The sequence below is a fragment of the Ovis aries genome, chromosome 21 (genome assembly GCF_016772045.2).
Source record: "Ovis aries strain OAR_USU_Benz2616 breed Rambouillet chromosome 21, ARS-UI_Ramb_v3.0, whole genome shotgun sequence".
Classification (NCBI taxonomy): domain Eukaryota; kingdom Metazoa; phylum Chordata; class Mammalia; order Artiodactyla; family Bovidae; genus Ovis; species Ovis aries.
Genome location: NC_056074.1, coordinates 32,119,800 through 32,146,086, shown reverse-complemented (window position 1 = coordinate 32,146,086; position 26,287 = coordinate 32,119,800). Strand labels below are relative to the sequence as shown.

The 26,287-nt window shown below is 46.8% G+C and overlaps 1 protein-coding gene across 6 annotated transcripts in view; it reads left to right on the top strand.

Moving 5' to 3' along the window:
- The window catches only part of NTM (neurotrimin), a 964,897-nt gene that overhangs the window by 773,967 nt on the left and 164,643 nt on the right, over positions 1 to 26,287 (top strand). The window lies entirely within an intron of this gene.

The window sequence follows — 26,287 nt, the reverse complement described above, 5'->3', positions numbered from 1 at the left end:
TCACTGTGATCCTCAGTTTAGATGAGACTGTCTGTTCCATCTGGCCAGGACGGTTTCCTAATTTTCGCTTTGCCCTTAGATGCTGAAATTTCAAATCGTTTTCCCATTGAATAGGACTAGGATTTGGGGCCTTTTCTTTGCTCCTGATCCAATAATGTATTGTCTCAGAAAATTATCTCCTCATTATTTCTTTCCTTGGCTTTTTTTCTCCTCTGAGTTTTTTAAAGGTTCTATCCAGCGCTAAGCGTGCCTTATTTTCAGAGCTCTTCTGGCTCTGCATATATGCCATCCCTCACACAGCCTGCAAAGAAGGCAGAGCCGACCGTTGATGCTCTAGACACCTGCCTGGGATGATTGCAGCCACCGCTGCTGTTTGCAGCTTGCTTGCTTCTTCTTTCCCCTCTAGCCCGGGACCGTGTCTCCCCTTTAATACCTGTGTCTGATTCTCCATGTTTTGGTTGCATCCCACTCCCCTCCTGTTCCTCAGAGCCTCTCAGCTCACCCCCAGCTTTTGAGATCTGTGTTTTTGCCTTTCTCTTACTTCTGCTGTCTCCATGTTTCCCTGGCGCTTCTGTGCTTCCCCATAGGTAGAGCAGGTGCCAGACATTCAGACCACAGGTGACCACACAGACAGGTTCCTTGTCCGAGAGCCAGCGTTTTCTGGCTTGGGGGAACCTCAGGTTACCAACTGTGTCTCAGGGTTTCCTTCTGTAAAATGGAATCAGTGTTGCAAGGGTCTGCAGTGAGGATTACACTTTCCATGTACTGGAGGGTGAGACAGAAGAGGGTCTGCGCACAGAGATGCTACTTAAGTGTTAGCTAGGGCTTCCCTGGTGGCTCAGCGGTAAAGAATCTGCCTGCAGTGCAGGGGACCCGGGTTCGATCCCTGGGTCAGGAATATCCCCAGAGAAGGGAATGGCAACCCACTCCAGTATTCTTGCCTAGGAAATCCCATGGATGGAGGAGCCTGGCGGGCTATAGTCCTTCGAGTCGCAAAGAGTTGGACAAGACTGAGAGACTCACCCTTTCACTTTTAAAAAATACAGTTGTTTTTAACTTTTTAAAAGACGTAGTTGTGTGTGGACCAGATACCTTATTGTATTACCTCAGAGGTGAAGCCCCCAAGTGATGGAGCTGGGGCCTCTGCTGGAGTTTCTCTCCTGTTCTTAATCCCCCTAGAAGGCAGGCCAGGGGCAATATGCCCCCGGTCTCCAGCAACCCCCTTGGCAGTACACCCACAGGGAGGAGAGAGCTGTGGATGGTGGGCAAAACACAGGAAGCAGGACGGTGGTTCACGAAAGATGAACAGGAAGGAGCTAGAAGATTCGCGGGGAGCAAGCTGGGAGAAGGCAGGAGAGAGGGCCGCCAGGGTCAGGGTGCCGAATGTGAAAGGCAAGTCGGTGGGCAGTGATGGGTAGAGGTCAGGCTGGAGGGACACTTGCTCAGGGATTAGGCCAATGAGGCTTTGGAGCCCCTCGAGCTGCACCACCCCACGTTGTTTGCATTTTATGGGTTTTTTTTTACCCTTTTCTTTTTCCAAAAGAAAATGATGATGGCTTTTTCTTTTGTTGGTTCTATATATGAATATCTTTCAAACTGCTGAGTACAAACAGCATTTTTTAAAGGAAATGAAATTACAGAGACAGGATCAGACTGTATCACTAACAGAAGAATAGGTTTTGTTCCTTGAGATGGTTTCAGTGGGTGAATGTCTTGTTGTTGTTGCGAAGAATTGGCCAGAAGAAAGCTGAGAATCCCTCTTCTGCAAGGGGGTTTGAAGGATTCCTCGGTGCCTCAGGTTGCAGCAAGTGGTGTCTCTGAATCCACACCCCATGCCCCCCGCCCCATTCCCTCCACACACGCACACTTACCGTTGAGAGTGTCTGACACTGACAGATAGACCTTAGGAACTCTGCACCATCACAGACACTTGCGTCAGGCAGCAGGGCTTTTATGGAGCCGGAAAATGGAAGGAGGTGTGAGAAACTCAGAAGCCCCCGTGCAAACAAGGATCACGTTTGTGCCATTTCTTTCCTAAGTTCCCCTCTCCCTCCTCCCACTCACCCATACACTCACCATGAGCGCCTGACAGCTGTCTTAACGTGTACATTTAACAAATGCTTCTTGAAGCAAATGGCTGGATTGTAGCTGCGAGGACTCACGCAGACTCAAAGAGGGGAGGTTGAGTGTGTAGGGGTAGAGAGGCGTGTGGGGCAGAGGATAAGGGATGGGGTCTACAGCAACGCTCCCTCCTGTCCACGCTGATGGAAAGTGTCTAATCTGCAGCTCGGCATTTATACCTCTGGCTTGGAGACGTGGCCTCTGAGCATGACACACCTCCTTGAGTATCGAAATCTCATCTTGGGCTAATTTTCGAATGCTGATGGGTGTATTGATCTGGAAACGAGCCGGGTTAAAAAAGGCTCTGGTCTTGTCCACAGACTCAGCCCCAGCTAATCTGCTGTCGATATGCCTGGACTGGGCATTATTGACACTTTAATGAATAGAGGACCATGGTTTCTCAGAGCCAGCCTGTCCTGGCTCTTAAAAGCAATCAGACAAACTAAATACAGCCAAGCTTCCCTGTTTCTGTATTGGAAAGAGGATGCATCACCATCCAGGATTTAAAAAAAAAAAGTATTTATCTTGGGATCATTTATTGTACTGAACATAAGCACTTATTCCCTACAAAAGCGGACTTCTAGATTCTGCTGACGTCCCTGCTCAAACTTTTGCAGAACAGTGTTGAAATGAAAGATGTATGAACTTTTCAAAACTGTATTGTGATCATTAAACACACACTTACAGACAGACACACACATTGTAGCAGCAGCAGAAAGGAAGTAAACTGATATTTTTACCCAAGAGTGTGTGTATTTGGGTACGTATCGTCAGCTTCGTACATAAATAAACCCACACAGAAGGAAGGTAATTTTCTTTTTTTTTTCACAGGATCACATGAGCTTATTGAAATCTGGGATTATGTTTCCCTCATTCCTATCAACTACCCCTACGGCCCAGCTTGTTCTCTGTACTGGGTCTTCCCTCTGGTTGTGATTCTGTGTGTTTATCCCCTGCGGAGGCCTGGTTCCACCCTTGAATCTGCCTCAGTACCAGCCACTCTGCCCTTTGTACCTGCCCCCACCCTTGCCTTCATTCATAAAGACGAGGGTAGGGCATAAATCACCATTGAGAACATCTCTGCTTCCCAGAACCCTGGCCTGGCTCTAGGTACATGAAGATGAATGAAATGCCACCCATGAAGCATGAGTTCCCCTTCATGGGGAGTGGATGAATTTGCATGCCACCCCCAAACCCTCCCTGGAATTTAGGTTCTAAGCTGCTTCAATCGTGTCCAACTCTTTGTGACCCTGTGGACTGTAACCCACCAGGCTTCTCTGTCCATGGGATTCTCTAGCAAGAATACTCGAATGGGTTGCTGTGCCCTCCTCCAGGGGATCTTCTCAACCCAGGGATCAAACACTTGTCTCATGTCTACCGCGTTGGCAGGTGGGTTCTTTACTCCTAGCGCCACCTGGAAAGCCCCTCTGGGAGTGTAGACTTTGGCTAAATCCTTCTGGGGCACCAACTTCCTCCAAACCCCTGGGTCTCTCACTCCACTGGTGTGTGATCAGACCTTGTGATAGCATTCAGAAACCATCTCTTCAGAGACCGGCCCACTTATGTGGCTCCCGTGTTTCCCAGGGCTGCTGGGCAATGGGCAGTCCTCTGGCTCAAGCTCAGGGCTGAAGGCTGGGATTTTCCTTTCCTGAGTCTTCTGAGCTTGAGTTCTTAGTGCATCTTCAGCCCTTCCACCCCTCAGGGCAAACCTTTCACTGTGCCAAGTTCTAGAGTTGTCCTTGGTTCCCTAGGATATTTTAAAAACCTGCTGATAATCTGTCATGTCCTTAGAGTAAAAGAAAAGGGAAATAGGGGGTGTTCGGTTCCTTTCATTAGTGGGTCCATCTCTTCTCTTCTCACTACCTGTAGTTGTTACATTGTATTTTCTGTGTCTTTTTTTTTTTTTTTTTTTTTTAAATAGACAGCTCTGGAGCTGCCTAAATTCTCCCAGAGCTTTCCAATGCTGGTGAGGGGTGGGGTGGTTTCCAAAGGTCCCGGCAGGACTGGTGAAGCAACTGGAGTGGAGACGGGGGTCAGGCAGGCCTGGGCTGCAGGGAGAGCCCTGCAATGGGCAGCCAGGGGGGCGAAGGGGCAGCTCTGGAGTCAAGCCATGGAGAGCTGCGGGCAAAGGAGGGGAGGGTGTGAAAGCCCAGGGAACTCAGCTTTCCTGGCCAGGCCTATAAGGCCGGCCAGCGGGATAGAGTTGATGGTGCTTCTGATTTGGACTGTCCCGGGACAGCGTCTGGGGATGAGCCTGGGCAGTCACATGGAGCGAGTGTCCGAGGCAGGTCGGGAGCAAGGGGCAGCCTTGGGCAGAGAAGGATGAGGGACAGACGGAACAGGTGATCTAAGTAGCTGCTCAGCAAGGAGGCTTTTAAATTAAATTCGAATTAGCTATAACCAAATACAGTTTAAAAATCTACTCCTTCAATCACACTGGCCATATTTCAGATGCTTCTAGAGCTACAGGGGGTGGTGGCTCCTGTACTGAATGGTGTAGATGGAATGTCCCCAGTGGCCTTGAACCATCACCTGGGCAGCAGGTGCTGAAGCCAGATGGGCTTCATTGACTTCAAAGGCCGGGTGTGGGGTGGAAACAGGGATGGAATTTTGGAGAGAAGATGGAAATTTAAAAAGATGGTGGTGCTTTAAATACAAGAGAGAACTGTGGGAAAAGATGTAGGTCTGGGGATCCTATGTTATGTACAGAGAGAAGGAAGTCCAGAGTCAGGAACTTTGTCCTAAAGAGCAGAGCAATAACTCGGTGGCTGGATAAGTGTGCGAATGTGGGCGGAGGTGCTTCCACCAGGACAGGGAGATTCTGGCCTTGGAGCCTGGGGCTGGGTGATGCTCACTCATCTAAAGGGCCCTGTGCTGAAGAGGCAGTAGGGTGGGGGGCTTCCGCAGACATGGGGGCAACAGAGAGGGGGGCTTCAGACACTAGGAATTCTTGATTTTCTGATGCCTTGAATTCTCCATTCAAAATAAGTTTGTGAAGAGTGAAAAAGGCCACCTAGGGGTTTGCGTGCCCGCTTAGGCAGCCAGAGTGTAATCTCTGAGACCGGAGTCAGGGAGCTCCATCCACGATTTATTAAAATTTGGGTCTAGTGATTTCCATCTCTTTGACCTCAGGGTGCCCTGCTTTATGAATGTAATTAATAAGAGGCCGCTTCTACAGTCCAGCTGCACACTTTAACTCTTTCCCCCCTCTGGATTTGGCTGCCAAAGCAAGCTTCTCCAAAAAGCTCTACACTTGTCTTCATTGCTCCTTGCAAGAGGCCACATTCTGGAAAGCAGAGTGAACAAAAACGCTTTGTACTGAATTGTTTCCAAATTCAGGACGGCATGGAAGACCTCCCCAGAGCCCTAACTGTATCTATAAAAGCCCTGGTAGGGCAGGGAAACTGCCCTGGTGGTCTTAGGGAACCTTCGGGAATGGTCTCCTTGTTGTTGAGTCACTAAGTTGGGTCCGAATCTTTGCCACCCCATGGTCTGCAGCACCCCAGATTTCTCTGTCCTTCACCATCTCCAAGAGCTTACCCAAATCCATGTCCCTTGTGTTGGTGATGCCATCCAACCATCTCATCCTCTGCTGTAGTCTTATCAGAGGGCAGAAATTGACTGATGGTCTACCCCCTGAGCTTAAATCTCACTTAGAGACCTATTTGCATGATAGAGAAGAGTAGAATACAGTGCTTAGAAAAATGGAGGTATTGGTATAATAATAATAATAATAACACAAGCTTTTGGCCCTTTATTGGTTTTCTAGACCCTATCTAGGTCTCTTTTTTGTCACTGGAGCATCTAATCACCCCCTCCCTTTTGTTTGGTGTAAATAAGTTTTCCTGGTTCTTTCTGGGCAGAATTAATCTGGAAATCCTTTCCATTGTTTGATAGTTAATTACCTGCCTTTTGGAGTCAAACAGGCTCTGAAGCTCACGTGAAACGGGGCCTCCACTAATGTCTGTGGAATAAGGCAGAAAGGAGAAGAGGAAGCCAGGATGTGGCTGTCCGTTCTCTGGGCCGGGGGATCCAGAGAGAAGGGGAGAAGGCGAGGGAATAGCCGGCAGTAGCAGGTGACTTGCAGACAATAAACAGAGCTTTGCGAGCACCAGCCCTTCTTTTAGCTTGTATTGTCTCTCTGCTCAGAGCCCTCCCCTCTTACCTGCCTGATAATAGTGTTGCTTCCTAATCCTGAATAATTAATTGACCTTGTCAAGCCAAACTCATTATTATGATTAAGAGAATAGGAACAATAACTTTTAATTTCTAGACACCAAGCCCCGTAGACCCTCCCCACCCCAAACCTGAACAAAAGGGAATTTGAAAAACAGCAGATCAAATGGAACCGTGTGGTATAATCCTTACACTGAAAGCAAGTTCTGTCTTTCCAGTCACAACCTCATGAAAGCAGCCTGCCTCTGCCTCCCCGCTTCACCTGCCCACCCCCGGCCCTGCAAGGCTCCCTTGGAGTTGAGCAAACCTTTGCACCATCTAATTTCCATTCAGGCTGCGTCTCCCTGAGTCCATAACAGAGGAGCATCACCCTTGAGCCTGAGTCCACAGAAGTCCCCTTTTGAGCCCGTCTGCCTTCTTCAGCTGCCAGTGGCCTTGCGTGACTGGAGGTCCCGTTTGCCATTCCAAACCGCTCTCCAAACTCTCTTAGCCACTCCCTGCCCCATTCAGGACAGAGATGAAAATGCACATTTGGCCTGGCTGTAAGACTGCCTCTGAATTCCACAGGACTTTCCCCGAAGTCAGGAAATTAAATTCTGCCACGCAATTAAAGTGCTCCTCAGAGCACCCTGGAGAATGACAAGGAAGTAGGGCAGTTTACCTGAAATTGATTCACAGAATTTCGACAGCATGCGAATGAGGTGACTCAGTTTTACCTGGTGAGTTTTAAAAATTTTTTGATGCGGTTATGGGCCATGGAGGGGCAAAAATTCTGAGCGAGTTTACTCAATTTTAGTAAACCCCCTGGAACGTCATCCATCTGCTAAGCCAAGTAGGATAGAGTCTATTAGAGTAAAGGAATCTGAGGAAATTGCTATAGTAAAATTTATATAGGCGTAATAATAGCATTTTCTGTGCGGTCTGGTGTTGCTGGGGAGGGTCCTCCAGTTTTCTAGGCAGTTGGGAAAACTAGGCTCCTGCCTGCTGGGGCTTCCTGGTCAGCACAGTCAATAATATTATTATGGGTCCCGTGTCCAAACTGTCCACACCGCAGGACTCTAGGGAAGCAGAAAGTCCGGGTGATTCTGTCGCTTAACAACAAGCCTTACAGGAGTCGGACAGTGTCCCTCCAGGCAGGCAATTAGAGCTCCCAAGGAGAGGTCTTTGGCAGCTGCAGAATTCTCCCTCAGATGGTTTTCCCCAGGGAGTCTGAACTTCCTCAGATTCTCATCCCAGAGGCTGAATAAAGTGGCTCCAATTCCTCCTGGATCTTGTGTAGCCCTGCAGCCTCCAAATAAGCCTTGTTGCCATTTTTCACTGGGGAGAGGTCATACATCAGATCCTGAGTGAGCAGCTCTTCCTAATAACTTCCTCGAGACTCCCATTCCACACCAGAGGCCCCCTATGGTTTACTCAAATTGAGCTCGAAGCAAATATTTTTAATGAAAGATTGTATAAGGTGTCTCTATGGCTTTGTGACCCACTGGATCTGCCTCATGACTATTTTCCTAAAGGTTCTGGTAGGTCATTCCTGTAGGGGTGTGTATCAAGTGAGATCAAGAACAGCATCTTTAATGTGAAAGTCATGACTGTTGTCAATGACTCAGAAACATCTGAAACCTCTCTCCTCTTCTTGCTAAACTTGAAATGCCCAGCTTCCGAGGGCATGGGGAGAAACTGGTGACCAAGTTTCTTAGCCCATCTTTTGTCAACTTGAGGATTGTCAACTGTCAACTTTCAATTCCATTTAACAAACATTTGGAAACCAGGCACTGGGCACACGAATGTTCAGAGTGACTGCCTTGTCTAGCAGAGGAGATGCAGTATTAGCAAATAACCCTCTTAGAAGTTCACAGGGATTCAGATGCTTATACATAGAGAAGTCATGAATACACCAAAAGGGAGGAGCTGACTTCATCTGCAAGTTTAGGGAAAACTGCAAGATTGCATTTCTCCAGGGTCTTCAGGGGTGAGCAGGATTTGGGGGGGCCTCAGGCAAGAAGCAGCGCAGGCAGGAGCAGCAGCATGCACAAAGGTGGAAAGTCTGAGAATGTATGACATGCAGGAGGAGTGAGGAGGAACAGACAGGGTCTCAGGGCAGGGCTCCTGGGATGAAACCACTGAAAGTGTGGCCAGGGAGATTGGCTGCATCTAGCTCCAGAAAGGAGCTCAGTGATGATCAGAAGGATGGGCGTCCTGTGATTTCCCTTGATGTCCTACAAGAACATCACTTCTCTTCCTCAAGGAAAGTTGCATTCCATTGTGTTGGCAAAGGCCAAATATCCAGAAGGCTGTCAGTGGAATAGGGAATGGCAAGTGTCAGGGGCAACACACCTTGGAGGAGAGAGAAGTGTTGGAAGGAAGAGCAGATCCAAACCCAGCCAGTCCAAGGCCCCTCGCATGTCCAGATACACAGGGGAGAGACTGCAAAGATTCTTTTGCTATAAGGTCAGTATTTAAAGCATAGAAATATGTGTTTTATAATTGCAGTCACATCAATGATGGTGACTTTTCCTCATTGTAGTTAAGGTACCTTTCTTTGTACACTAGCATACGGGTCCCCAAGCTCCAGGGTCTAAAGCTTGATGATCTGAGGTGGAGCTGATGCAATACTAGAAATAAAGTGCACGATAAATGTAATAATGCTAGAATCATCCCCAAACCATCCCTGCCCCTTACTGGTTGATGGGTGGAAAAATGATCTTCCATGAAACTGGCCCCTGGTACCAAAAAAGTTGGGGACCCCTGCACTAACAGCTTCCTTGGAGCTGGGGTTCTTAACCCTTTCATCATGATGACTGAATCAGACAGGGTCAGGATGCTGCCAAGGATAAATGAGAATCACAGGAAGGGGTCCACAGCCCCTCGGGTCCACAAGACCACCCACCACCAGCATCCGCCTCTCACTGGTACCCAAGAGCCTGTGGGCAGAGGACACCCAATGTTTTAGATGTCTCCAGGCCAACTTAGGCTAGATGGTATCACCCCTTGGAGCCTAGCATAAGATTTATATTCCTGTTGAGAGCCGTCTGTGATAATTTAGAGTCTGACATTGGTGAGAAATCTAATTGGCTTCTGCTGGAGTTGGGCTCAGTGGAGAAGGACTCCCGGAGATGCTGGAGCTGCATGTTTTTCTTTCGGGAGATCTTCATTTCATGTTATTTGAGAAAAAAATTTATTGATTTAAAATTAGGGCAGTTTAATTTGGTGGCATGTTTTCTTTATGTCTCAATTATATATTCATGTCTTTGTGGTAAACTCAGCTGGTGGGGGGATTAAGAATTCAAAATAGAGGATTTTCACTTGGCAAATAGTGTTTTCCACTCTGATTAATTGGGAGTCTGCACAGTGAACCCGGCGTTGGCTCCATCGGGGATGGAATGGCTTAGCAGAAAGAAGTAAATTTCAGGATTTAGGAGTCCTGGATTCTAGTCTGAATCTTGACATAAGTACCTGGAAAAATGACCTACTTCTTTCATCTATTTCAGATTAGGCACACTTTATAGAAATGTCTTGATGTATCACCCAGTCTTAATTTGGAGAAAGGTACGGGAGAGAAGGAAGCTGAACATCACTAGATAATAACGTCCTCCGTGTGCATAGTCGTTTATCAGCCATAAAGGCTTCCAGGCTCTTCTTCCCTTTGTCTTGTATTGGCTCTTTTAGACAGTCCTGGTTCTCTGTACCAAGAATGCATACATGCCCTCTTGCAGATTGGGGTCCCCATTCTTGGAGGTCATCTGGGGTGCACTCCCCTCTCCCCATCCTGGTCCCCACATGGCACTCTGTGTGCCTGGTTTTCTGACCTCTGACCTGCTGATCTCCCTCCACTCTCCTGCCATCATCCCCTTCTCTCACAATTCTCGGGCCTGGTTTGTGGGGGTCATAGGGTACCACCGTGCCTGGACATCAACAGGGGGCACTTGTGATCATGCTGCTTCTCCCTCTAAGCACCCAAGCTGGCCATGACTTTTCTTACTGCTTTGAGATAAGGGATCAGAAAATCTCTCTGTTCTTTTCCCCTTTCACTTGTGCATAAACTACCACATGTGGAGTACTGATATACAGTTTGGAATAGATACAAAGATGAATGAGACCGGTCCCTGTGATCAGGAGGTATAATGGGATTGGAACAGCAATTAGGGTTTAGAAGAGGAGCTGTTGGGACACGAGGATCTGAGGACTAGGACAGAGGTGTTCTTGTGAGCTGGGAAGCCAGCCTGGGTTCTGGGAAGGCCAAGCAAATAGAAAGTCTTTTAAAATGAATGGTCTGACATTTTAGCTGTTGGCTGTTAAAATGACAATAAAACAGCTCGTCTGCCCACACACTCTCTGCTCTCCATCACCCACCATTTCTCCACTCAAAGCCCAAGTACCCTTCTCAAGCCTGTATTTGATTCTACCTCAAGGCAATGGCACCCCACTCTAGTACTCTTGCCTGGAAAATCCCATGGGTGGAGGAGCCTGGTAGGCTGCAGTCCATGGGGTCGCTAAGAGTCGGACACGACTGAGCAACCTTACTTTCACTTTTCATTTTCATGCATTGGAGAAGGAAATGGCAACCCACTCCAGTGTTCTTGCCTGGAGAATCCCAGGGACGGGGGAGCCTGGTGGGCTTACGTCTATGGGGTGACACAGAGTCGGACCCGACTGAAGCGACTTAGCAGCAGCAGCAGCAAGGACTTTGGGGCTTCCCAAGTGGTACCAGTGGCAAAGAATCCCCTGCCAATGCAGAAGACATAGAGACCTGGTTTAGATCCCTGGGTCAGGAACATTTGCTGGAGAAGGTAACGGCAACCCACTCCAGTATTCTTGCCTGGAGAATCCCATGGACAGAGGGGCCTGGTGGGCTGCAGTCCATGGGGTTGCAAAGAGTCAGACACGACTGGGCGTCTGAGTATATATATGGACATCCTTTAGACAGGAATCCGAATGCCAGGTCCTGAGGGAGCTTTCTCAAACCCCCTGTCTTAGGGTAGCCCCTACCCTTCCTCCCCCTGGAGGTAGAATCATGAAACTCTGTGTTTCTCACTGCAGTTGTAATTCGACATTAGTTTTGTGATTAGCTGAATTATGTATGTTTTCCAAGAAGCGTGTCTGCTTTTGCATTCTATCCCCAGGGCTTGGAACTTAATAGGGGCTTCCAGGCTCTTTGTTGGATAATGAATGGACCCATAAAGCTTCTTTTTTAAATTGTTAAGCAAATTGATTTGTTGTATGTTGAGACTGTCTGTGACCAGTTAAATAATCCCCACCCAAAAATATCAGGTCCTAATTTTTGGAGCATTGAGTGTTACCTTATATGATATCTTTGTAGTTTAAGTGATTAAGGTTTGGCATGGAGAGAGTAGCCTGGATTAACCAGGTGGACACTGAATGTAATCACATGTATGCTTAGAAGAGGGAGGCAGGAGATTGTACACAGACACAGAGAGGGGAAAGCCATGTGAAGATGGAGCAAGGACTCAGGGTTGCTGTCCTTGGTAACTAGGGTGATATGACATGAACCAGGGAGTGTCAGCAGCCCCCAGACGCTGGAAGAGACCAGGGACAGATTCTCCCCTTAGAGCAGCCAGAAGCCACGCGGCCCGGCAGGCATCTTGGTTTCAGCCCAGTGAGACTCACTTTGGACTTCTGGTCTCCAGGACTATGGGAGAACACATCTCTGTTGTTGTAAGCCACTGAGTCTTTGGTAACCTGTTAACAGCAGCCACAGGAAGCTAATACACTGGCCTTTAACACTGCGAGCTCCCGGTGGCTGAGAGTCAGCAAAGTTTGGTATTTCAGATCTGTGAGAAGTGCAAGTTTGGCCAATGGAAGAGTTGAAGAAAGGGCTATCTTTGGGGCAGGCTGTTTCCATTATTTATTTTTTAAAGTAAGAAGCTCTTTGGCCATCCACCCTTGTCATGTAGACATATGTACAATATCAGCTCCTTGTCCATGGGGGTGCCTGCAGGAGGTGACAGAGTAATCCAGATGCCAAAATGGAGACTATGCTCTGTGAACATAACTGCCCCACAAGGTGCTGGGGTGGGGGAAACACGTGTGGGTCTAGCGGGAGGAGGCTGGTGACGTTGCCCAGCCCTGGGCTATGAGATGTGGTTTGGGAATGTGGGGTTGGAGTTGAGATAAAGTTGCTCAGTATTCTCTCATTAACTGGCTGGGATTGGGGTGGGGGTGGTCATTACTCTTTGGACTTGATCTCTGTCTCACGGGCACCTTAAACTGAAGAGGTACAACGTTGACCTCTTGCATTCTAGCCGTCTTTGCAGATGGTCCCTCGCCCCGACCCCAAGCTTCTTCCTTCTGTGTCTCCCCATGTGTGGCCTTGAGCACGTGTGAGTTGTTGATGACGCCCTGGGTTGGCCACAGTGAGGCCCTGTTTGGAAGATGGGCAGGGTTGATGCAGGTTAAATGCGCACTCTCTCTGGGACGGTTGTTCCCTCCCTCTGCCATCTCCTGGCTGTCTCTCCGAGACTGTTTTCATTTGATCTTGCCAGCAGTTTCTTTTTCGTTGCCGCCTGCACTTTCTGTGGTCTTCTGCCTCTTGCAGTTTTTCATCCTTTTTCCTTTCTTTCCAACCTTGCTCAGGTTTGTTCTCCTTGTCGCTCTGTTTCCTGATCACCACCTTGAACTTGTGGCTGCGCTGTCTTCACTTTGACGTCCTGGTCTCTGCCCTGTGCCATCTTGTGCTCATGGGCTCTTTACTCTCTTATTTGTCTGGATCCCCTCTCCCTGCTGTGTTTCCTTTCTGTCTGTCTTCCTACTCCCCTGCTTTTCATCTGGCATCCCTCAGTGCTATCCATGGTCTCTTCCCTCCTGTCCACAGCTCCGTGCTCCCCAGCCTGCCCCCTGCCCTGCAGTCTCTGCCCTCCAGCCTGTCCACTAGGACACTTTCTCCTGTGATCGGCATCTGTGATTTCCTTCCAGTACCAACAGCTCACATGGCTGTGATGCAGAGAATAAGTAATCAAGTGTGCTTTTTATTTCTTTATTTTCATTTCACCTAATAAGCACATCTTGAAATGGAGCTGTGTGTCACTCACACTATATCACTTCCCCTGGGGAGTCCTCATTCATTTTCACTTGGAATTCTCTCCCTGCACAGCCCAGGGAGGGAAGATGGTACATTGAAGGTTTCTTTGTTGAGCTTCAAACACGGTGTGTCTGTGTCCTTTATCCCTAATGCTATTGTATGTGTTGGGGAAGGGGTGCATCTGTTTATGAGCCACAAGGAACTCACAGTTGATCGTGATGTAGTGGACTTATGTTAGGCCAGACTGAATGTGAAGAACCATAGAGGGAAGGAGGGCTGCGCCCTGGGGCTGGGGTCTCTGGGGTGACTTTGGAAGGAGGACTGTTCTGAAAGACTGTTCCTTAATTTCACTTGCCTTTCCACTGATCCACTCAACAGAGTGAAGAGTGAAAGTACCAGTTGTCTGAAACATTGTGGCTACTCCACTGGTTGCCCGGACACTTCTCCGCAGAAAGGCACTGCCTGTCATGAGGCTGGGCCTGGCCACATGGAAGAGCAGCAGGACAGAGGGACTTCCTGGAGTGGGATGGTGGCCACAGGGCAAGTTTCTGAGCTGAGTTCCAAGGTCTTCCCCACCCCCACTATGCCCAGAGGTTCTAGACTGGGGTGCCTTACTGGGGTACGGTGTGCCCACAGCTGTGCTGGTCTTGGGAGGTGGTAGACACAGCTTCTCCATCTCATCTCACTGTAGATGCAACTGGAGGAAAACAGAGAGCTCGAGCTTTCATCGTGCAGTGATCATGATACTTACAGCTGTTCCTTACTGAAAACTTACTGCGTGGCAGCCAGGAAGTGGGTAAAGCAATTTACATATATCATCTCATTTAATGCCCAAAACAGCCTTGTGCAACCGGTGAGGAAACAGAAGTTTACTTGCCTGGGTCTAAGGTCCCCCACATTGGGAAACAGCAGAGCCAGGTCTGAGATCTGGCATCCTGATCACTACATACCCGACCACAGGCATTGCCCTCCCTCTCATGAGCAAAAACTCAGGTTAATCTGACTCAGAGGAACAGCTGCCAGGTGCGAATGTGCCCTATGAGCGTGGACCATAATCTCAAACCATTGCAGAGCTGAAAACACCTTGAAGGCCACCTAGCCAGTGATCCTGCATGCTGTTGTACATCATTTTTACTTAAAGCGTTATCCAACAACACCAGTCTTGAAGATCTCCTCCCCGACTAGGGATTCTGACTCAGTTTACTGGAGATACGGTCATGGCATACTTCTATCTTAAAACACCCTGGGTCCTTATATATTTCACCTGCATTGAGAACCACTGTTCTAATAGTTCAAATTGTTCTTGTTCAGTCACTCAGTCGTGTCCATCTCTTTGTGACCCCATGAATTGCAGCACACCAGGCTTCCCTGTTCTTCACTATCTCCCAGAGTTTACTAAAACTCATGTCCGTGAGTTGGTGATGCCATCCAACCATCTCATCCTCTGACACCTCCTTCTCTCCCTGCCCTCAGTCTTTTCCCACCTCAGGGTATTTTCTAATGAGTCAGCTCTTCCCATCAGGTGTCCAGTGTATTGGAGCTTCAGCTTCAGCATCAGTCCTTCCAATGAATATTCAGGGTTAATTTCCTTTAGGATTGACTGGTTTGATCTCCTTGCAGTTCAAGAGACTCTCAAGAGTCTTCTCCAGCACCACAGTTCAAAAGCATCAGTTCTTCAGCACTCAGCCTTCTTTATGGTCCAACTCTCACATTCATACATGACTACTGGAAAAACCATAGCTTTGACTTTGCAGACCGTTGTCAGCCAAGTGATGCCTCTGCTTTTTAACATGCTGTCTAATTTTGTTTTCTTTCCTACAGAACCCCTAATTCAGTCACCTGATCCTATAGGTACCCCTTGTTCATACTGGCCCATCTTTACTGTCACTGTCTTGGTTCAGGATTGTGTCTCATTTTACCTAATCGGTTACCTAATCAGTGTACTATATGTGTCCTCCACTATGCATCCTCTGTCCAGCAGTCGCAGCAGTAATCTCCTAGGAAGTAGCATGCATGCACGTTCAGTTGTGTAGACTCTTTGCAACCCCGTGGATGGTAGCCTGCTAGGCTCCTCTGTCCATGGGATTCTCTAGGCAAGAATACTGGAGTGGGTTGACATTTCCTCCTCCAGGGGATCTTTCCAACTCAGGGAAATGAACCCAGGTCTCCTGCATTACAGACAGATTCTCTACCACTGAGCCACCTGGGAAGCCCACAAGCGATAATAATAGAAAACATTTATTGGGTTTTTACTAGATCATGGGTACCAGGCTTAGTACTTAACAAAATGTCATTAAATCTCACTGCAGGTACTTCCCTGGTGGTTCAGCAATTAACACTCCAGGCTTCCATTGCAGGGGGGTGCAGGTTTGATCTCTGGTAAGAGAACTAAGGTCCCCTATGCTGCATAGCATGGCCTATATATATATATATATATATATCTGTCTATTATCTATCTATCTTTCTATCTATCTCACAGCAATCCTAGGCGGTAGGTAAGAATATGGTACCTACACTTTGCAGATGAGGACACTGAAGCTTAAAGGGGTTAAAATCTTGCTAGAGATCCTAAAGCTTCCACATGGAAGATGGGGCTTGAACCCTTACCTGCTGTTGAAAGGGTGGTTGCCCAGGGTGGTTTACCCCCTTGTCGGCAGGCTGAACTTTCGAGGTACTTTCTCAAAATCATCCTCTTGCTAAATGCTGCTACCTGCAGAGAAGAGTCCTTTTTTCTTTTATATTTGGGAGTTTCCCTGTTTTCTCCATAATGTTGATTTCATTGAATTTTCATAATATTTCATGCTTTAATTTAATTTATTTAGTGCTGTTGTACAGTGCCCTGGGCATCTCAGGAGAAGCTAGAATTTTATAAATAAAATTATTATTATAGCTGCTCTGATAGCAGCCCCTGAGCTAGTTGGTTGATGTATTGATTACTCCCTGTGTTGATAACTTTCCCCTAAAGCCCTTTATGGCCCAAGTCCTGCCTGTCTCTTGCTGTTCTCTCCTGTTTTTTGGAATCTGGACCTCGATTTTCTTCTAGAGCTCCCTGCCAGGGTTGATCAGAGAACCCTTCAGCCAGTGTTCCCGGTAATGTATTCTGGAGAGCATGACCTAGTTTTTTTTTTTTTTTTAACCTTTTTGAAGCACTGAAGTACCAAGTCCCATTTGCTAGACCTATAATGTCAATTTTGCAGTGATTCAAGCCTCTTGGCCCCCATGCTAAATAAGACCTTGTTAGTTATTGGGCTGCAGCAGGAATCTCTTCCAGGATACTCTAAGGCTAGATAGGAATTAATCATGACACTAATTTGGAACCCAGAATTTCAGAACTCTAAATCTGAAGAGATAAGCAGACATAATATGTGTCAGTCTCAAATGGAAGAGAAGCCCAAACCAGAGGAAGAAGGTGAGAGTCGGTGTTATTGACCATCATTTTTAGCATTAAGGCTTCTTTCTGGAACTGCCTGCTGCCTCACAGTCTCAGAGGGCTTTATCAGGAAGATATGTGGGAGGACCATTGTCTTGTATTTATAGAATATCTGTGACATGATGAGGAATTCACAGGATAAACTCGTGGCTGTGCTGGGGTTTTTCCCTGGACATCTCTCAAACCATACCAATGGCTTAGACCTTCACTCTCTCAACTCCTTACATGGCATGTTCCTTTTCCCATTATTTTCAATGCATTTTGCTCATTTATTCATTCAATAAAAATTTGTCAATGGGAACTTCCCTGGTGGTTCAGTGGTTAAGAGTCTACCTTCCAATGCAGGGGACATGAGTTTGATCCCTGGCTGGGTATCTAAGATCCCACCCGCTGAATGGAAAGCTAAGCCCATGTGTCCCAACTAAGATCTGACACAGCCAAACATAATTCATTCATTAATTTAAAAGAAAAAAAACAATTCCTAAAAAACTCACCGAGCAAAATTCCCACAAACAGAAGAGAGCAGCAAAAGACAGGGAAAACTGGGGGCTCAAAGGGCTTTAGGTGAAAGTACATCCCGCCTCTGTGGCCAGCGTGTATTAAGACAAGGATGAGCAAGATCAACCTCGGTAGTCACTTCTCTAGTTTTTGGTTCCCACCTCCTTTCCTTCTTTCATCTTGACTTGTCTCCATCTCAAGCCAATATTTTCCTCCTAATTTACAGTTGCCTTTAGGATTTCTGAAGAAGTTTCCTAATTAACCAAGAGCAATACACTGCGCTGTCTCTACTCTGTGTTTTTAGAGAACGAACGCGAGTAGCCAATCTGCCCATTGCAAATGAGTTCATTCCTATTCAGGCAGCGGCTGGCACGCACCTTGCCTGAGGCTTCTGATGTTATGAGCAACATATTGGCTTTCGATGTCTGTACTTCTTCCCAGCTACACTGGGAGCCCTAGATGAATGGAAGACACAGTAACTCGAAAGAATTTATTGCATTACACATGGCGGCCATGCATGGTTTCAGCAGCAGGCAACACGGTGGGTTTGTTCAGGGTGGATGTGCGCGGCCTTCTCTCTTCACCACGCAAAGGTTGTTGGCTATCCAACAGCTATATTTCCTTCTAGCCAAATAAGAATATGAAACGAGCTATGACCCAGATATCTAGGTCCATGAGACATAGACAGGATGAAGCCTGTTTCTGCCCCAAAAGGGAAGAATAATTTCCAGTGAAAAGTGACTAACTGACCATTTGCTACAAAGGAGGGAGCCTAGAGACCTGTCTAGTTCGGTTAAACTTTCCTATGGCTCAGAAATGCCTCCCAGTCCTTAGTAAGCAGAGAGTACCCAAGAAACTTTGCATTTCTCAACCCAGTCTTCTCAAGATGCAGGAATCACTCACTGGCAGTTTATAGCCCTACTGAGTGCAAGCCATTGGTTCACAACACTGCTTGTGCTGAGCAAGGACATCCTACCCCATTCTTCACGGTACCATGAGTTTGGCTAGAGTGATTTGTCTTTTGTCCCCTCTCTGGAGTTCATCTAAAGAGGTACAAACCTCCCATTTCTCCAAATAGACTGAGTTTAGGAGGCCTTCTTGCCTGGATCAGGAGAGTCCTAGGCTGCTGTCTGTTGAGTGTCTCATCTCATTCTCATTGTCATTCTCTGCTAGTCCTTTAATGAAAATGGCCAACTCGCTCAGAGATAACAGAATAGGAATCAATGGGACCTGCGATTGTCTGCATGCCAGACTCTCTTGTCAACCTCGTCACCGATCCATTCTGCCAACCCAACCTCCTCTGGGACTGAGACGTTTGAAAACAGCGCAGCAGCCTCATCTCCCGGGCAGTGTTTTTCTCCATCATTTGCTTTATTAAATATTGATTTTCTGTTGCATTATTAAACCTTAAGTCTAGAGCATAAATTCTGGGCTGATACTTTAATCTGGCACTCCTCATTTTTTTTTTTTTTTGGGGCTTTTGGAACTGATTTTCAGGCTAGATCTCCTGGGGAATCTTTAAGTCAACCCAAGGCCTGCGAGAAATCTTCCTGAAAGAAGGGGGAAGAGCCCAGGCTTGAGAGTAGCCCACCTCCTGGGGCAGGACAAAAAAGACTGAGCTTATGTAAGGCAGAGCCTCACTTGGTGCAGACCCAGAAGCCGGGCCCTGCTGGGATGCACGTGCTTGTATCAGGAAGGCCTTTTGGAGTCACACCACCAGAACCAAGGAGCAGGCAAATGGTGTACTGAGCTGATTTTAGAATCAGACATCACAGATGTCTCCTCAGACATTATCTGATCCATTATCCATCCACCTCCTTTTGTTTTAGTCTCTGTTATTCCTAGAATTTGAGTCATCCATTCTAATCACATAGTCCTTTGACTTTTCACTTATTTTGAACCTCTGGTTCATTCTTATTTCATCTTCCCCTCTCTTCTTCCTGAGGGCCAGTGGCTGAGTGGTCAACGACATCAGTCCATTGTAGGCTGGAGCCATCACACATGTTATAAAACTCTTTCTGGGGGATGTAGACATCTCCAGACAGCTGTGTTAGCTAGGGCGATCTCCAAGTTCAGGTCCCCATCCTGAGACTAGCCTCCTGGAACTGCCATTGGCCAGGGCCTGGAGACTAGAAGCAGGAGGAGCACCTTGCCTTTGTCTTCAGCCCTGACAGACAAATAGGAGAAAACCTAGGAGTAAATATTGATGGAGTCTCCCTGGCAGGAATAGAGCATGGCAGTGTCTCTCTGGAGGTTTGCAGAGAGCTGTGACCATCTCCTGCCCAGACTTCAGCTCATCCCATCTCTTTCTCTGTTGTTGTTCAGCCCCTAAGTCATCTCTTTTGCAACCCCGTGGGCTGCAGCATGCCAGGCTTCCTCGTCCTTCACCATCTCCCAGAGCCTGCTGAAATTTATGTCCATGAGTCAGTGATGCCATCCAACCATCTCATCCTCTGTCATCCCCTTCTCTTCCTGCCCTCAGTCTTTCTCAGCATCAGGGTCTTTTCCAATGAGTCAGCTCTTCGCATCAGGTGGCCAGAGTATTGGAGCTTCAGCTTCAGCTTCAGTCCTTCCAATGAATATTCAGGATTGATTTCCTAAAAACTATGCCTCCCTCTAAAATCTGTCTTGTTTTTTCCTCAAATTGCATAGAGTAAGTTGATGTCTTTACAATAATAAAAAATGTTTGACTTTGAATCAAGAGATATAAAGTTTGAATCTTACTACTGTGTAAATTTCCACAAGTTATAGATCAAAGTGGCTGAACATTAGCAGTTGTGTATGTTTCAATCGAACACTTAATCTCTCTGAGTCCCGGATTTCTCATTTATAATGGCCTGAGTACAACCACTCATCAGTTTATTATGATGTGGATAATATGAGGAAGCATTGAATTTTTTTTTTTACAATTCAGTTTGACAAATATTTAATATTTGTGTTTTGAGGGACTATGTTGAGTGCTAGGAGTAGGGCAGTCAGCCGTATGTGGTCCTGACCTCATGCTGGAAATGACAATATTTGGCAATGCCTGTCGTGTTCTTTAAGTGTCCTCTTCTCCCCTAATCAGATTGTTCAAGCGTTGCATGGGTCTCTCCTTGTACTGACCTCATTATATCCTAATTATCTATTCACCCAAAAAACGTAGCTCTTTGGGGCTCAAGAGTCATTTGCCAAAATGTCACATATTGTCCTCAGTAAATGTGGCTTGTTGAATGAATCTCTAAATCCTCATCATTCATTCTGTGATAGATTCTAGTGTCTTTAGGAATTCCCTTGTGATGCAGTGGTAAAGAGTCTGCCTGCCAATGCTGGAGACACAAGAGACCAGGGTTTGATCTCTGGGTCAGGAAAATCCCCTGGAGAAGGCAACGGCCTTCTTGTGACCTTCTTAATATTCTTGCCCAGGACATCCCCTGGACAGAGAAGCCTGGTGGGCTACAGTCCATAGATTCGCAAGGAGTCGGACACGACTGAAGTAACTTAGCATCCAGCAGGTGCACGTGTGTCTAGTCAGGGTTCTGCTGTTGCAATATTGATATGCATAAAGCGTTAGCAATTGGCAGCTTTCATAAAGAGATGCTTTGTAACGTCTGCATGTTAAAAACCAAGGGTGGGGACTTCCCTGGTGGTCCAGTGGCTAAGGCTCTGTGTTCCCAATGCAGGTGCCCCGGTTCCATCCCTGATCAGGGAACTAGATCCCCCATTGAATTCACATGCCACAGCTGAAGATCCCACATGCCACCGCTAAGACCTGGCACAGCCAAATAAATAAATAAACATTAAAAAGAAAACATGGGCGCTTTGCATGAACCGTGTCTGCTTCCTCCTGGTTCTTCTCATTTGTTTGACTCTCTTTCTGAGCACTGTGCTGAGACACAGTCAGCAAGTGTGTTCAGAGAGCACAAGGCTTCTGCACAAAAAGCGACTTGGGGAAATTCATTCAGTGACTAGAAATCATCCTAAGTTGGTGATACAAAAATGATTTGGCCTTACAGAGGGACGAGACCATTAAAATCTACTTAAATGCCAATAACGCATGGAGTCACAAAGAGTGGGACACAACTTAGTGATTGAACAACAGCCACAGTATTGGAGACGTCAGTCAACTCCCAAGTCTCCACAGCACGCACGAGATATGCGTTCCCCACTTGTGCATCACGGAAGGCTCCAGGTCACACAGGAATATTGCAAATGGGCTGGGGGCCCAAGGGCTTTGGGCTATTCATGCCTCAAATTATTTTGATTTTTCCATTCAATGCTATCAGAAACTCAGGAACTGATCATTTGTGCTGGAAATAGCACAACTTCTGCCCTTTGTTTCGATCGCTTTGGCCGTATTTGATTGGCGAAATTTGATTGCTGGCCGCAGAAAATTGCATTTGTGTCAAGAGCATTCTGAAGAGATCAATGTAGGAGGAAACCAGGCAAGATCAATTGTAATACCAAAGGACTAGTATAAAAAGTCATGCAACTCACGTGCATCCTGTAGCTCTCTGTGTCTAAACATATTCCAGGTCATCTAGAGGAGGGGGCATAACTCCATGTCCATGCACCTGACCTTACATAGAACATGTGCAAAGAGTGAGACACCCTGTAATCCTACAAAGAATTATGGTAATTGCTCCACGTGTTTTCCAACTATTGTGTCATCTCCTATAGGCCCATTTTTAGTTGAATCTTCAATAGAAGTATATATGAAAGTGTCAGTTGCTCAGTTGTGTCTGATCCTTTTGCCCCCACGGACTGTAGCCCTCCAGGCTCCTCTGTCCATGGAATCCTCCAGGCAAGAATAGCGGAGTGGGTTGCCATTCCCTTTTCCAGAGGATCTTCCTGACGTAGGGATCAAACCCAGGTCTCCCACATTGCTGGCAGATTCTTTACCATCTGAGCTGCCAGGGAAGCCCCTGCAATGGAAGCTTTGAGTGAAATCTCTCTGTCACTGCCATTTTATGACCAAGGAATCAGGACTCTAGAGGTTAAGGAATTTGTTTTATGACTGTTCACGTGTGCCCAGGAGGTGGGGATGGGCATGTCTGTCTGACTGCTCCCAATTCTATCCTTTTAACTATCTTTGTGTGTTTTCATTGTGTTTTTAAACCATGGCATTTTACACCAGTGAGAATCTGCATTGTGGTTGCTGCTGGTACCCCTGCTGTTTTAGTGATTCCACCGGATGTCTGTAGTGGGCTAGCCATTTCCTCGTCTCCACGAGAGGACTCTGGGAACCTTGGAGGAGGTTTCTCAAACTCTTAAGACATGTGTAATAGTTGTATGCATGTGACTTTATAAAGCAGTTTCCATGCCCACTATTACCAGCAGCTTATGAAGTAGGGCAAGTGTTATCAATTCCATTTTCTAAGTGCTGACTAAAAAAATGCACAATGTGAGAATTTTGAGTTAAGTTTTATTGGGGGCAAAATGAGGACTCTAGCTTAGGAGGCAGCATTTCAGATAGTGCTGAGAAATTGAAACTGCTCCAAAGAGGTAGGAGGGAGAGTTGGCATATGTGATTTTGGTGAAGGGGGAGTGTGTGTAATCAAGCACATATTTTTTGCAGAAGCTTTCTTCAGGTCATGAGGCATACTCATCACTATGAAGGATTTTAATGCTTTTCTAGATATGAAGAGACACAAGAATTGGGCTCCTGAAAATATCTATCTGAAGTCCTGTTCTACCAGTTCTTCCCTAAGCACAGAGTGCCTGATTTCTGCTCTCCACCCTGAGCTCCTTCCAGAGGTTGTTCAAAGTCAGCAACTACCGCAGCACCTGATTTAATCCTTGTAGAGGTAGATGGCAAGTGCCCATGGCAAGCACCAATTTGTAGTTGACATAAGCGAAGAAAGTGAGTCTCAATGAATGTGACTGGTGCCCGGAAACTAAAGAGAGAAGCCCTCTGGCTACAGAGCTGCTGGTCTTTCCATTCTCTGCCCTTCTCTAAGGTAACACATTTACTTTAACAGTAGCACAGCTTAAATGGGATGAGCCTTTTTCTTAAATGTTGGACTGTCTCCATTCCTTCTCTCTTAAAAACATGAAACAGCAACAATAGTCACCAAAACATTCCATAATGCTTTGGTCAAAGAGTGTGTCTTGTTCGATGATGGCTTATACATGGTTTGGCCCTACCTACATTTGACCTGCATACATGCATGCCAAGTCTCTTCAGTCGTCTCCGACTCTGTGAACCTATGTATTGTGGCCCTGCCAGGCTTCTCTGTCCATGGGGTTCTTCAGGCAAGAATACTGGACTGGATTGTTGTGCCCTCCTCCAGGGGATCTTCCCAACCCAGAGATTGAAGCTGAGTTTCTCATGTCTCCTGCATTGGCAGGTGGGTTCTTTACTATTAGCACCACCTGGAAGCCCGCATTTGACCCTACCTAGCTCTTAATACTCCAGTACTCTTGCCTGGAAAATACCATGGATGGAGGAGCCTGGTAGGCTGCAGTCCATGGGGTCACTAAGAATTGGACACGACTGAGCGACTTCACTTTCACTTTTCACTTTCATGCATTGGAGAAGGAAATGGAAACCCACTCCAGTGTTCTTGCCTGGAGAATCCCAGGGATGGGGGAGCCTGGTGGGCTGCCGTCTGTGGGGTTGCACAGAGTCAGACATGACTGAAGCAACTTAGCAGCAACAGCAGCTCTGAATAGATTGCCTTGAACAGAGAGAGATGTGAGATAGAGGCTTCCACTGGCTACTAGACTACCAACTCCTTGATTACAGATATCATGCTTTATTGCCAAAAAAATGTTTATTTATGGCCTCCTGCTTTCTAGACCCTCAGCTGGGCACTGAACAGATGGCTGACCTTGAATAAGTCGTTGAACTTCTCTGGGCTTTGATCTTGTGGTCTGTTAAATGGAGGTAATAGTGGTCCATTCCCTAAGTCAAATAGAATAAAATTGCATCATGGATGTGAACTGATGATGCAAAGTAGTCAATCCTGTACTTATATATTACATTGAGCTCTCAAAAATGTTTGGAGATGGGTTGACAAATGAAGAACGTGCTTTTCTACACCCCCCAAGTGGTAACGGAAAACAATGCTGGAAAAGTGACATCTTGAACTCAAGTGTGTTGGATGAAGCTGAGCAGGATGGTGGTCATTGTGTCCCTCTTTTCCCCTCTGGGTGGAAGGGGCCACCTTGGCAGGATTTATCCACTCATCTCTGCTTTTGAAACTGCTTGCTCAGAATGGTGTGATCTCTGTGGCATTTTCTCCTTTCTCTTTCTGACAGTGACTCTTTGAAATATTATTTTTGCTTCCTCGATGGCAGGGCTATATAACTGATGGCCTGTCTGGGTTGCTGGAGCCCCACATTTAAACCATGCTCGCCTTGGCTCCTCCGCCTGTGAGTTCATTACTTTTTGAAAAGCCTCACGTCTGCTTGTGTTCAGATGATTGTTACTCTGGAGAGGGAGGTGACTGTCAGGCAGGAGGAGGAATATGGAGCGGAATTCACGATAATCAAATCGTCTCTTGTCCTTAGATGGATATTTCTGGGTAACAGGACTTCACATTTATCTGATGTGGCTGTTCTGAACTAGGGGACTAAGGACCTGCACTTTGCCCACAGCATGCCAGAGGGGCTCTGCCACTTTCAGTCTTGGGATGTGGGAGGCTGCGGCTTTGCAAATAAAGTGGGTAATGAAAGTGTCCAGCTCAGGTACTCGAGGATGATTTAGATGATTTAGTGCAGAATATATACAAGTAAGATTTTTAATTAAAGGTGTGGGATACCCTTGGTTCTCAGTGATCGGGAAGGTGGAGGGCACATTTCCTCCTCCCCTCAGCCCGGGGTTTTCTCTCCTCTCTGCAGGGATCGCCACGTCCCTCAGCCCTGCTCTTTCAGCCCACTGGTTCCCCCACATACATCCAGACCCTGCCTCATGCTGTCCTGCTTCGTAAGCAATAGGGCCTCAAATCTGGTAAAGTCAAACAAGTTTGTAGAAATTTAGAATATCCCACAACCTAGTCTTTATGGCAGATGAAGAGTGATGTCTTCAGTTTGCCAGAGACGGAGATTCAGAGACTGACTGTTGGGAGTGGTTGTGAGAGGTAGGTGGTTAATTCTCTGAAACTTCCTTCTCAGCCTGAAACAAACAAGCCCTTTCTCTAAGACTGAAATTAACTGCTTTCTTGGAGAATCCATCTTCCGAGAGTTCCCTTCTGCACCAATCCCATTTCAAGCAAGCAGCTGGGCTCTGACCTTTAACTTTCAAAGATATTTGTTCCTATTATGACTTCAGCGTCCCTTACACTGTTCCAGGATTATTCATCTCATGGGTGCTTCCTTTGCCCTCCTTTCACTCCTAACAGGAGCCAGGCAGGTTTCTTGTTTATTTCTGTGTAATCACTTTTGAGTGTGGTCCTGACATATGCTTGACAATAAAGAAAGGTTCATTGTATGAATCCATGGAAGGACTTCATTGATCAAAGCACATTCACATCATCTCTGCGGTTACACACCGCTGTGTGCAGAAGCGAGTCTATGTGCTGTGCAGAGGCGTGTTCATCCATCTGTCCTCAGGAAGCTCACATGGCTTCTCACTCAGGGAGAGAGGGAGCCAGGTTCTGCATCTTAGGTGGGCCTATTTGCACAAGGGTAGGGCTTCCTCGATGGCTCAGATGGTAAAAAATCTGTCTGCAATGCAGGAGACCCAGGTTCGATCTTTGGGTTGGGAAGATCCCCTGGAGAAGGGAACGACAACCCCCTCCAGTATTCTTGCCTGAAGAATCCCATGGACAGAGGTGTCTGGTGGGCTGCAGTCCATGAGGTTGCAAAGAGCTGGACACAACTGGGCAACTAACACACGCAGGTGATAAAAAGAAAGCATTTGTAAAAGATGGGTTTTGAGCATTTTGGTCAGTTATAGAGATAGAATCATCCTTCAAAGATAAAAAAGAACACACATGTAGAAAAATTAGTTTCAGGAAGAGTTTTCATCTCTGTAGGAGATTAAGTGCTTTTAAGTTGAAGGCAGTTTCTTTCCCTTTTGTAAGATCATGAGTAGAAGACAC